We start from the raw sequence: 14,211 nt of genomic DNA, 5'->3' as shown, positions 1-14,211 counted from the left end.
TCAGAAAACACTTTTAAATTCTGGAAAAAGTTAAAAAGAAGAAGAAGAAAATGAAGAAAGGAAACTACTTGTGGACATTGGACAGCAATGTAAAGCAGACAGAAACTGAAGGCTATTGCAAGTTTACGCAGTATCTCACTAAGGGCACTACCCAGTCTATATAGCAGGAGTGACTGACACTCCAGCAGAAAGCCATAGTCTTAATGGATTAAGGTATGAAGTAACTTGTTCGGAGCTGCCACAACAGGTGGAGATTGAAGGGAGATATCCAAGAGGAGATGCCATATAGAAAGGTGGCTCAAAGTCTATGTGTAAATTCCCTCAAATCTAGGGAGAAAAATAAGATAGAAAAAAATAGAGTTTGAGGGACATGGGAGACATTAGAGAGCAGTCTAATATGTATGCAATTGGAGTCCCAGAAAGAGAGAAGGAATAGGACATGTAATATATCAGAAAAAGATATGGTCAAAATTTCTCAAATCTGCCTATGAACTTTAACCTATAGATCCAAGAAGTTCAATAAAATCCAAGCAAAATAAATACAAGGAAAATCACACCTAGACATATCATGGTCAAACTGCTGAATCTCAAAGATAAGGAAAAAATCCTGAAAGCAACCAACTACTAGCCCAGACACCTTAACTGGTGAATTAGGGAAGAAATAACTCAGCCTCATACAAATTCTTTCAGAAAATAGAGAAAGAGAAGCTTCTTATATATTTCACAAGACCAGGATAACCCTGATACCAAAATCTGACAAAAACATTACAAAAATGGAAGAGTACAGACCAATAAACCTCAATTACAAAAATGTAAAAATTCTTTAGAAGTAGCAAACCAAATCCAGCAATATAGAGAACTGATAATATATCATGGCCAAGTGAGAGTTACACCAGGAGTGCAAAGTTGGTTTAACAATAGAAAATCGATTAACTTAATTCACCATATGATTATTTCAACAAGTGCAGGGGCCAAAAAGCCTCTGATATATTTTTAACTCTCAGCAAAAATAAATAAATAAATAAATAAATAAAAGGAAACTTCCTCAAGCTAATAAAAGTCTTCTATGAAGAACCTACCAATAACATCATACTTAATAGTGTACTATTGAATGCTTTCCCCCCTAAGATTGACAGAAAAAAATTTAATCTAATTGCTGTAACCACTTTTATTCAACATTGCACTGAAGAGGCTAGCCAGTGCTAAAGGTAAAACAAAACAAAAGCATAAAGTTAAGAAAGGAAGAAATAGAACATTCATTTTTTGTTGCAAATAATGCTGTGAAAATCTTAATGTCTCAAAAAAAGTGAATTTAGCAAGACTGCACGATACAAAATACATACACAAAATGAAATTCATTTCCACATATTAGCAGCAAATCATTTGAAAATCATTTCCATTAAATCAACAAAAAATCATACAATTTTTGGAAATAAATTCAACAAAATATGTATAAGAGCTCATTATTAAAAGAAAATTTTAAAGACGTAAATAAGGGGAGATATATACCATGTATGTATGGAAGGCTCAAAGTTGTTAAGGTAGCTCTTTTCCCCAAATTGATACAGCCAAAATCCTAGAACAAAAGACTTTTTTTTTTTTTAGAAATTGACAAACTGGCTTAAAATTTTAATGGAAAAATAAAAGACCTAGAAAAGCCAAAACAAAGTTTTAAAAGAACAGACTTGGCTAATTCATATTACTAATGTTATGACTTACTATACAGCCATAGGCAGCCAGGACAGTTTGACATCAGCATAAAGACACACAAATACATCAATGAAGTAGAATAAAGAGTTTAGAAATACAGTTGACCCTTCAATTGTTGTTGTGAAGATTCATTTACACACAAATTTTTGTCAATAAATATAGTATATACAGCAAATGTATTTTCTTTTCCTGATGATTTTCTTTTTTTTTTTCCATTTATTCATATTGTAGTTTTTCATTATTGTTGTTTTGGTGGGTTTTTTAAAGTTTTTATTTAAACTCCAGTTATTTAACATAAAATACAAAATTAGTCTCAGGTACATAATATATTGATTTCAACACTTCCATACAACATCCAGTGCTCACCACAAGTGCCCTCCTTAATCTGCACTTAGAATTTCACTCATATGTGGAATTTAAGAAACAAGACAAACAAGGGGCTCCTGGGTGGCCCAGTCAGTTAAGCGTCTGCCTTCAGCTCAGGTCATGATCCCAGGATCCTGGGATCAAACCCCACATCAGGCCACCTGCTCAGCAGGGAGTCTGCTTGTCTTTCTCTGATGCTCCCCCTGCTTGTGCTCTCTTGCTCTTTCCAAATAAATAAATAAAATCTTAAAAAAAAGAAGAAAGAAAAGAAAAGAAATGAGGAAAAGGGGAAAAAAAGAGAAAGCGGCAAATCAAGAAACAGACTTAACTATAGAGAACAAACTGATCTTTTCCTAATGATTTTCTTTACATTTTCTTTTCTCTAGCTCACTTTATGGTAAGAATACAGTATATAATACACATAACATATAAAATACGTGTTAACCTTTACATTTATTATTAGTAAAGTTTCTGGCCTGCAGTAAGCTATTAGTAGTTAAGTTTGGGGGAGTCAAAATTATACACAGAGTTTTAACAGTACAATGGGTTGGCACTTCCCACCCTCATGTGGTTCAAGGCTTAACTGTAGATAGAACATATCTAGTCAGTTGATTTTTAAAAATGCCAAGGCAGGGGCGCCTGGGTGGCTCAGTCAGGTAAGTGTCTGCCTTCGGCTCAGGTCATGATCTCAAAGGTCCTGGGACCAAGCCCCGCATTGGGCTCTCTGCTCAGCTACAAGCCTGCTTCTCCCTTTCCCTCTGCCTGCCACTCTGCCTGCTTGTGCTCTCACTCCTCTCTCTCTCTCTCTCTCTCGCTTTCTGTCAAATAAATAAATAAATAAATAAAACTTTAAAAAACAAACAAAAACGCCAAGGCAATTCAATTGGAAAAGAAAGCTAAAGATATACCTACCTATGACACAGAAATTCTACTTCTAAACAAATATGCAAAATAAATGGAAATACATGTCCACAAAGGGATTTATACAAGAATGAAGGTGCTAGAAACATTGCTATTGTATGCCACTTGGATCCTTCCCTTCATGTTTGAAGCACTCATTCCTCCAGCTTTTGTGAATGTTGACAACTGAGAACACTTAGCTGACTCCTTTTCTAGAATTGCTCTCAACTAAAGAGAATCAGTTCATCCAAGATCCTCGTGACATGTACCATGGCTGGTCAAAGCCAGGGAATAAAGCCTCATCCCCCAGACTCAAGACCTCAGAGAGTATATTTTCCAAAGACAGCTATACTACACATCCCATCTGTCTTACTCTTTTTAAAATAGGATGATGATACTTCTCCACTGAAAGATGGAGTTTATGTTCCGTCTTCTTGAATTGAGTAGACTTTTGTATCTGCCTTGACTAATAGTGTGGCAGAAATTATGTGACTCCCAGGCTAGATCACAGAAGATGATTTGTCTTCTACCTAACTCTCTCTCACTCAGGATATATGCCTTGGGAGACCAGAACCTACAGGTAACACGTAAGAAACCTGGCTACTCTGAAGCCTCTATGCTCGAGACAGCAAGGGGAGAAACTACACAGAGAAACTACACAAGGGGTGAAACTACACTAAGGAGTTTCAGCTATTCCAAGTTTTTGAGTCTCCCTTGTCCAGGCACCACACATGACTGAAGAAAGTTTCAAGATGACCCCAGCTCCAGCTACCATCTGAAGGGAACTTTATGAGAGATCCTAATCCAGAACCACCCAGGCATGGTGCTTCCAAATTCTGGGCCCAGAAAAACCATGAAAGATAATAAACACTTTAAGTCACTAAGTTTGGGGATGACTTCTTCTGCAGCAATAGATAACTAATACAGACATCAACTCTGGAGGGCTATACCAACTTCACCTGTCTTGCAGTTCAATTTCTCCTTCTACCCAGTCCTGACTCCATAACCACCCCCACCACCCTACAAGTATTGATCCTAAGAGCACTTGTTGAAACTTTCATGCAGATAAATCTTCAATTCAGAATTTGTCCTCCAGGGAACCCAATCCTGGCAGTTTTACTCATGTTAGCAAAAAAGGGGGGGACATGGGTGGCTCAGTTGGTTATGTGTCCAACTCTTGATTTTGGCTCAGGTTATGATCTCAGGGTCATGGGATTGAGCCCAGCATTGGGCTCTGCACTCAGCAGGGAGTATGCTTCTCTCCCTCCCTCTGTCTCCGTCTCCCTCTGACACTCCTCCCCCCACATTCTCTCTCTAAAAATCAATAAATAAATCTTTAAAAAAATAGTCCATCAACTGCATAAGCAAATTGTGTGTATTCATATAGTGGATTATTGATTATTTAGCAATAAAAAGAAACACAACAACATAAATGAATCTGGAAAACACTACATTAACAAAAGTATTCAGACATACAAGAGTAAATACTATATAACTTTTTAAATATAAGGTTCAAGAATAGCAAAACTAATCTATGGTGATAAAATCAGAACAGTGTTTGCCCAAGGGGGAGGGAGTAGGGGTGAGGAGATTGACTGACAAAGAACACTTGCAGCTACAGAAAACAGTGAATACACCCTAACTTTTAGCCAAATAAACGTAAAACCTCACTCTAACGGCCTGTAACTCAATTCCTTTTACCTAATACCTCATGTCTGACTTTCAACCAAAAAAGTACAAAGCATACTAAAAGGCAAAAACACAGCCTAAAGAGACAAACCAAGCATCAGAACAGATTTATATATGCAGATATTTTGGAATTATCAGGCCAGGAATTTGAAATAATGAGGGTTAATATGCTAAGAGCTATAATGAAAAAAGTAGACAACATGCAAAAACAAGTAAGTAATATAAGAAAAGAGATGGGAACTCTAAGAAAGAATCAAAAGAAATGCTAGAAACCAAAACCACTGTAACAGAAGTGAAGAATGTGTTTGACAGGTTTATCAGTAGAGCGGACAGGTCCAAGAAAAGGATCACTGAGCTTGAAAAAATGTCAGTAGAAACTTTCTAAACTAAAAGACAAAATCAGAGAGGGAGACAAACCATAAGAGACTCTTAATCACAGGAAACAAACTGAGGATTCCTGGAGGGGAGGGGAGTAGGGCGATGGGGTAACTGGGTGATGGACATTAAGGAGGGCACACGATGTAATGAGCACTGATGAATCACTGAACTCTACATCTGAAACTAATAATACATTATGTTAGTTAATTGAATTTAAATAAATTTTAAAAAAACAAGGAGAAAAAAAGAATGAAAAATATAACAGAATATCTAAGAACTATGGGACAAAAGTATAACATACATATAATGGGAATACCAGAAGGACTGGAAAGGGAAGAAGGAATAGTAGAAATATTTGAAGTTTTTTTTTTGGTTAGGTTTTTTTTTTTAAAGATTTTACTTATTTATTTGAGAGAGAGAGTGCGTGCATGTGAGCAAGAGACCACAAGCAGGGGGAGCAGCAGAGGGAGAGGGAGAAGCAGACTCCCCACTGAGCAGGGAGCCCAATGTGGGGCTTAATTCAGGACCCTGAGATCATGATCTGAGCCAAAGGCAGCCGCTTACCTGATTGAGCCACCCAGGTGCCCCAAAATATTTGAAGATTTAATGTCTGAAAATATTCCAAAATCAATTGCAGATACCAAATCACAGATCTAGGAATCTCAGAGAACACCAATCAGGATGGTTGGTCAAAACCAAACCAAACCAAACAAAAACTACACTTAGGCACATTCTATTCAAACTTCAGAAAATCAAAGACAAAGAGAAAATTTCAAAAGAAGCCAGAAGGGTGATGGGGGAGAAATCTTATCTGTAGAGAAACAAGTATAAGAATTACATTGGAATTCTCCTCAGAAGCCATGCAAGCTATAAAAGAATACAGTGAAATATTTCATGTTGAAAGAAAAAACGACCAATAAAGAATTCTGTATCCAAGGAATTATCCTTTAAAAGTAAATGAGAAATAAAGACACTCACAAAACAAAAACAAAAAATGAGGGAGTTTGCAAGAAATTTTAAAAATTCTTCAAAGAGAAGGAAATGATATAGGCCAGAAACTAGAATCTACATAAGAAAAGAAGAGTATCAGAGAAGGAATAAATGAAAGTAAAATAAAATATTTTTCATTCTTAATTGACTTAACAGATAAGTTTATTCAAAATAATAACAGCAATGACATATGAGGTGATTATAGCTTATGGAAAAATGAAATAAATGACAAAAAAAATGTTTTAAGGGAAGAGAAGGAGGAATTGGGAATACTACCTAATGAGGTTCTGGCATATTCATCAGGCCATATATTGTTACTAAAAAGTAGACTTCAATAGTTAGGGCTTTTTAAAAGATTTATTTATTTATTTATTTATTGAGAGAGAGAGAACACAAAATTGAGTGGAGGAACAGAGGGAGAGAGAGAATCTCAAACAGACTCCATGCTGAGTGTGGGGCCAGTGCGGGGCTCTATCTTACCACCCTGAGATCATAACCTGAACTGAAATCAAGAGTTGGATGCTTAACCAACTGAGCCATCCAGGCACCCCAGACTTAGATTAGTTGTAAATGTATATTGAAAACTCTAGGTTAACCACCAAAATGTTTTTTTAAGTATAAATGATATGCTAAGAGAGGAGAGAAAACAGAATCATATAAAATGCTCAGTTGAAACCAGATAAGGCAGAAACAGACAATATCAATGGAAGAAACAAAGAAAAGAACAATAAAAACACTTACAAATATTATAAGACAGATATTATAAGATTGGGGGGAAAAAAAAAAGCAAGACCCGGGGTGCCTGGGTGGCTCAGTCGTTAAGCGTCTGCCTTCAGCTCAGGGCGTGATCCCGGAGTCCTGGGATCGAGCCCCACATCAGGCTCCTCCACTGGGAGCCTGCTTCTTCCTCTCCCATTCCCCCAGCCTGTGTTCCCTCTCTTGCTGGCTGTCTCTCTCTGTGTCAAATAAATAAATAAAATCTTAAAAAAAAAAAAAACAAGACCCAACTATATGTTGTCTCTAAGAAACCCACTTTAAATCAAAGGACACAGATAATTTAAAAGTAAAGTGATGGAGAAAGATACACATGGCAATACTAATTAAGGGAAAGTTAGAGAAGCTATATTAACTTCACACAAAGCAGATTTCAGAGCAAGGAAAGTCATTAGGGATACAGGATGTTTCATAATGGTAAATGGACCAATTCTCCAAGACCTAACAATCTTTGATATGTGTGTACCTAACAATATAGTGTCAAAATAAGTGAAGCAAAAACTGATAGAACTACAAGAAAAATAGATAAATCTGCTCTTGGAGCAGATGGTTGGAGACTTAAACATCCCTTATTAGTAACTGACAGATGCAGCAAACAGAAAATCAGTAAAGATAAAGTTAAAGTGAAAACACCGTCAACTAACTAGATCTATTTGACAATAATTTATAGTATACTTCATCCAGTGTTGTCAGAATACACATTCTCCTCAAGCACCCATGGAGTATTCATTCATGGGCCATAAAATACATCTAAACAAATTTAAAAGAATAGAAATCATTCAAAGTATGTTTTCAAACCAAGGTGGAATTAAACTAGAAATCAATAACAGAAAGACAGCTGGAAAATCCCCAAAATATTTGGAGATTAAACAACACACTTCTAAATGGCAAATGGGTTAAAGAAGTCTCAAGAGAGTGTTTTGAATATTTTAAACTAAATGAAAATCAAAGTGAGATGCACCAAAAGCAATGCTTAGAGAGGAATTTACAGCATTGAATGTATTAAAAAAAGAAGAAAAATCTAGGATTAATCATCTAAATTTCAACCTTGGGAAATTAGAAAGAAGAACAAATAAGTTTAAAGGAAGAAGAAAACAAATAATAAAAAATCCAAGCACAAATCAATGAAGTTGAAAATAGGAAATTAATAGAGAAAACCAAAAGATCATTAGTTGAAAGGATCATTAAAATTGATAAATCTCTATCCAGTCTAACCATGAAAAAAGAGAAGGCACGAATTACTAATATCAGATATGAAAAAGGGTCATCACTACTAATACCATGTACGTTAAAAGAAAAATAAAGGAATATTATGAATAGCTCTATGCCCACAGATTTGATAATGTAGATGAAACAGACCGGTTCCTTGAAGGACAGGCTCTACTGAACTCACACAAAGAGAAGAAAATCCTTGGAATAGGCCTATATTGATAAAGAAACTGAATCAATAATTAATAACCTTCCAAAACAAAAGGCACCAGGCCCCAGATGGATATACTGATGAATCCTACCAAACGTTTAAGGAAAAAATGATATCGATGTTTAACACTCTCTTCCAGAAAATAGAAGCAGAAGGAACACTTCCTAACTCATTCTATGAGGCCAGCATGACTCTAATACCAAAATCATACAAAGACATTACAAGAAAGAAAAATTACATATCAATATCTCTCATGAATATAAAGGCAAAATTCCTCAACAAAATATTAGCAAATCAAACCTAATAATGTATAGAAAGAATTATGCACCATGATAAATTGGGATTTATTCCAGGTATGCAAGGCTAGTTCAATATTCAAGAGTCAGTTAATGTAACCATGAGAGATTCTTCATGATAGAGAACAAACTGAGGGCTGATGAAGGGAGGTGGGTGGGAATGGGTTTGATGGGTGATGTGTATTAAAGAGAGGACTTGTGATGAGCACTGGGTGTGGTATGTAAATGATGAATCACTGAATTCTACTCCTGAAACCAATATTGCACTGTATATTAACTAACTAGAATTTAAATAAAAATTTTTAAATCAATTAATGTAAGTCATCATATCAACAGGCTAAAAAAATCACATGATCACATCAATAGATACAGAAAAAGCATTCAACAGAATCCAATTTCCATTCATGTTAAAAATTCTCAGCAAACTGGAAATATAGGGGAATTGCATCAACTTGATACAGAACAACTACAAAAAACATAAACCCAATCTCATACTTAATGGTGAGAAATTACATGCTTTCCCCTAAGATGAGAACATGGCAAAGATTTCCCTTCTCACCAGTACTACTCAACAATATACTGGAAGTCATAACTAATGTAGTAAGACAAGAAAAGGAAATAGAAGGTATTTCAGATTGGGAGAAAGAAATAGAAGTCTTTATTCAGAGATAACATGATTATCTATGTAAGAAATCCCAAAGATTCACCAAAAAACTTCTGGAACTAATAAACAATTATAGCAAGATTTTGAGATACAAGGTTAATATGCAAAAAGTAAATTGGATGTGGATTTGAAAGCACAACACTGTTTACATTAGCACCAAAAAAAATATGAATATAAATCTAACAAAATATGTACAGAATCTATATGAGGAAAACTACAAATGGCTAATAAAAGAAATCAAAGACTTTTTAAAGAAGTAGAGAGATATTCCATGCTCACGGATAGGAAGACTTACCATTGCTTAGATCATCAGTTTTTCACAGCTTGATTTATAGATTTAATGCAATTCCAATCAAAATCCCAGCGAATTATTTTGTGGATATAAAAAAAAACCACAAAGTTTATATGAAAACGTAAAAGTTCTAGAACAGCCAATTAAAGAAGAACAAAGTTGAAGCATAGAATATGTGACTTCAAGACATTCTGAAACCTACAGTAATCAAGACGTTGTATTGGCAAAGAAGAGACAAGTAGATCATTAGAACATAATAGCGAGCCCATAAACGGACCGACACACATACAGTCAACTGACCTTTGACAAAGGAGTAAGGGAAACTCAATGGAGAAAGGATAGTCCTTTTAATAAATGTTGCTGGAAAAACTAGACACATGCGAAAAAATAAATCCAGACTCAGACTTACAGCTTTCACAAAAAAAATAACTAAAAATATATCATAAATCTAAACGTAAAATGCAAAACTATAAAACTTCCAGGAGATAATACAGGAGAAAAATCTAAGTGACCTTCAGTTTACCGACAACTTTTTAGATATAACATGAAAAGTACAATCCATGAAGGAAGAAGGATAAATACAATAGATAAGTGGAACTTCCTTAAAATTAAAAAGTTCTGCTCTGCAAAAGACGTTAAGAGAAGAAAAACAAGATACAGAATGGGAAAAAATACTTCTAAATCACATATCTGATAAAAGACCAATATCCAAGATACACAAAGAACTCTTAAAATTCAACAATAAGAAAGCAAACAACTCAATTAAAAGTGGGGGAAAGATCTGAACAGACATCTCACCAAAGAAGATCTACGGATGGCAAATAGGCATTTAAAAATATGCTCAAGATCACATGTCATTAGGGAAGTACAAATTAAAGCAATGAGATAACACTACACACCTATTGGAACAGCTAAAATCCAAAACACTGTCAACACCAAATGCCAGCCGGGATGTGGAGCAACAGGAGCTCTGGGTCATTGCTGGTGGGAATGCAACATGGTACAGCCAGCTTGGAAGACAGTTTAGCAGTTTCTTATAAAGCTACACATAGTTCAACCACATAATCCAGCAACCGTGCTTCTAGGTATTTACTCAAATAAGTGAACACTTTATTTTTTACAGTGGTTTTTTTTTTTTTTCGAGAGAGAGAGAGAGAGAGAGAGAGAGAAAGTAAGACAGAGAAAGAAGGAGCATGAGCTGGGGGGAGGGGCAGAGGGAGAAGCAGACTCCTCGCTGAGCAGGGAGCCCAACTTGGGACTTGATCCCAGGACCCTGAGATCATGACCTGAGCTGAAGGCAGATGCTTAACCAACTGAGCCACCCAGGCGCCCCCAAAATATAGACTTTCTTATTAAAGATTTTTATTTATTTATTTGAGAGAGCGAGCAACAGAGAGAGAGTGTGCACAAGCGGGGAGGAGGGGGAGAGGGAGAGGGAGAAGCAGACTCCCCACTGAGCAGGGATTCCCCATACGGGACTCTATCCCGGACCCTGGGATCATGATGTGAGTGGAAGGCAGATGCTTAACAGACTGAGCCACCCAGGCGTCCCCAAATAAGTGAACACTTACGCCCACACAAAAAGCTGCACATAAATGTTTACAGCAACTGAATACATAATCACCGAAAACTGGAAGCAAACCAGATGTCCTTCAATAGGTAAATGGATTTTTTCAAAAGATGGTATATCCACACAATGGAATATTATTTAACCATAAAAAGAAATGAGCTATGAAGCCCCTAAAGATATGGAGGAAGCTTAAATACATTTAACTAAGTGAAAGAAGCTTTCAGAAGGCTGAAAAGGCTACATAGTGTATAATTCCAAATATGACATTCTGGAAAAGGCAGAACTATAGACAGTAAAAAGATCAGGGGTTTGGGAAAGGGAGGAAGGAATGGATAGGTGAAGCAGAGGGGATTTTTAGGGCAGTGAACTATTCTGTATGATACTGTCACAGTGGATACATGCCATTATGTATTTGTCAAAACCCCCAAAACTGTACAACACAGGAATGAACTGTGATGTAAAATGCATTTTAATTAACAATGTATTGATATTGACTCATTAATTATAACAAAACCAACCCACTAGTGCAAGATATTAATGATAAAGGAAGATATGGAAGGCAATGGGCAATGAGAGAGGGAATAAATGGGAACTCTATACTTTCTGCTTAATTTTACTGTAGCCTGACCCTTCTCTAAAAATTAGGTTTATTAGTATAAAAAATAAGATACAGATCCAGACCTCACCAAAGAGCTTAAGACCTACTGCGAGAGATTTAATTGTAATTGTTATGTGACAAACTTCTCCGTGTAATCAAGGGAATACCTAAGTCTTTTTAAATTGTAGATTGCTTCATATACACAACGTGGAGAGTATAAAAACATCCCCCACTATCCCAAAGCCAGTTTTAAAAGATAGTAACTTTCTCTCAGATTTGTTTCCGATTTGTTTTAAAATACGTAATAAAACTTTACAGAAATAGTTGAAACTCTTTGTACTCCTTTCTATCAACATTCCTTTCCCTCCATACCCAGCGGTAGCACTATATTGAAATTGTCATTTATCTTTTCCATATTTTATAGTATTATATCTAAGGCAATTGATACATAGCATTTGCATGCAATTTTTGTTTTGTTCTGTTTTTTTTTATGATTAACTTAAATATTTTAATTGTTACTATTTTTTTTTAAATATTTTTTTATTATATTATGTTAGTCACCATACAGTACATCCCTGGTTTTTGATGTAAAGTTCGATGATTCATTAGTTGCGTATAACACCCAGTGCACCATGCAATACGTGCCCTCCTTACTACCCATCACCGGTCTATCCCATTCCCCCACCCCCCTCCCCTCTGAAGCCATCAGTTTATTTCTCATAGTCCATAATCTCTCATGCTTCATTCCCCCTTCTGATTAACCCCCTTTCTTTATCCCTTTCTTCTCCTACCGATCTTCCTGGGTTCTTATGTTCCATAGATGAGAGAAACCATATGATAATTGTGTCTTTCTCTTGAGGCTTTATTTCACTTAGCATTACCTCCTCCAGTGCTGTCCATGTTGCAGCAAATGTTGAAGAAATCGCTCTTTTGATAGCTGAATAATATTCCATTGTATATATGGACCACATCTTCTTAATCCAGTCATCTGTTGAAGGGGCATCTCGCATCCTTCCCACGATTTAGCCTATTGTGGACAGAGCTGCTATAACATTGGGGTCATATGGCCCTTCTCTTCACTACGTCTGTATCTTTGGGGTAAATACCCAGTAGTGCAATGGCTGGATCATAGGGTACTCAATTTTTAACTTTTTTTTTAAGATTTTATTTATTTACGTCGACCCAAGAATAGAGACAGCCAGGGAGAGAAGGAACACAAGCATTGGGGAGGGAAGGAAGCAGGCTCATGGTAGGAAGAGCCTGATGTGGGGCTACGATCCCATAACGCCAGGATCACGCCCTGAGCGCAAGGAGACGCTTAACCACTGTGCTGCACCCAGGCGCCTCAATTTTAGTTTTAAGGGACTCCACACTGTTTTCCAGAGTGGCTGTACCAACTTGCACTTCCCAACAACAATGTAGGAGGGATCCCCTTTCTCCACATCCTCTCAAGCAATTCTTGTTTCTTGCCTTGTCTATTTTTACCATTTCTAAGTGGCATATAGGTGGTATCTTAGTGTGGTTTTGATTTGAATTTCCTGATGGTAATGATTTTGAACATTTTCATGTGTCTGTTAGCCATTTGTATGTCTTCATTGGAAAAGTGTCTGCTTCATATCTTCTGCCCATTTTATGATTTATTTATTTGTTTCTCACGTAGTGAGTTTGAGAAGTTCTTTGTAGATCTTGGATACCAGTCTTTATCTGTAGTACCATTTACCATATATTCTCCCCATTCCATGTGAGGCTGCCTCTTAGTTTTTTTACTGTTTCCTTGGCTGTGCAGAAGCTTTTTATCTTGGTGAAGTCCCACAAGTTCATTTATCTTTTGCTCTCTTGCCTTTGGAGATGTGTCATGAAAAAGGTTGCTGTAGCTGATGTCGTAGAGGTTGCTGCCTATGCTCTCCTCTAGGATTTTGATGGATTCCTGTCTCACATCAAGGTCTTTCATCCATTTGGAGTTTATCTTTGTGTATGGTGTGAGAGAGTGGTCAAGTTTCATTCTTTTGCATGTAGCTGTCCAATTTTCCCAGCACCATTTATTGAAGAGACTATCTTTTCAACCGGATGTTTTTCCTGCTTTATCAAAGATTAGTTGCCCAAAGAGCCAAAGATCATTTTCATGATTCTCTATTCTGTTCCCTTGGTCTATGTGTCTGTTTTTGTGCCAGTACTATGCTGTCTTTGTGATCACAGCTTTGTAGTACAACTCGAAATCCGGCATTGTGATGCCCCCAGCTTTGTTTTTCCTTTTCAACAGTTCCTTGGCGATTCGGGGCCTTTTCTGGTTCCATACAAATTGAAGGACTATTTGTTTCAGTTCTTTGAAAAATGTCAAGGGTATTTTGATCGGGATAGCATTGAAAGTGTATATTGCTCTGGGTAGCATGGACATTTTAACTATGTTAATTCTTCCGATCCACGAGCATGGAATATCTTTCCATCTTTTTATGTCTTCCTCAATGTCTATGGGATACTGCAAAGGCAGTCCTAAGGGGGAAATACATAGCCATCCAAGCCTCACTCAAAAGAATAGAAAAATCTAAAACGCAGTTTTTATATTC

General features: G+C 36.5%; 1 protein-coding gene across 1 annotated transcript in view; it reads right to left on the bottom strand.

Annotated features, from left to right (window-relative positions):
- ADGRG7 (adhesion G protein-coupled receptor G7) overlaps nt 1–14,211 on the bottom strand; it is a 102,689-nt gene that overhangs the window by 44,845 nt on the left and 43,633 nt on the right. The gene's annotated exons all lie outside the window — the stretch shown is intronic.

Source organism: Ursus maritimus, unplaced genomic scaffold (assembly GCF_017311325.1).
Source record: "Ursus maritimus isolate PB19 unplaced genomic scaffold, ASM1731132v1 scaffold_4, whole genome shotgun sequence".
Lineage (NCBI taxonomy): Eukaryota > Metazoa > Chordata > Mammalia > Carnivora > Ursidae > Ursus > Ursus maritimus.
The sequence above is the reverse complement of the archived record's forward strand: the minus strand, read 5'-3'. Positions and strand labels throughout refer to the sequence as shown.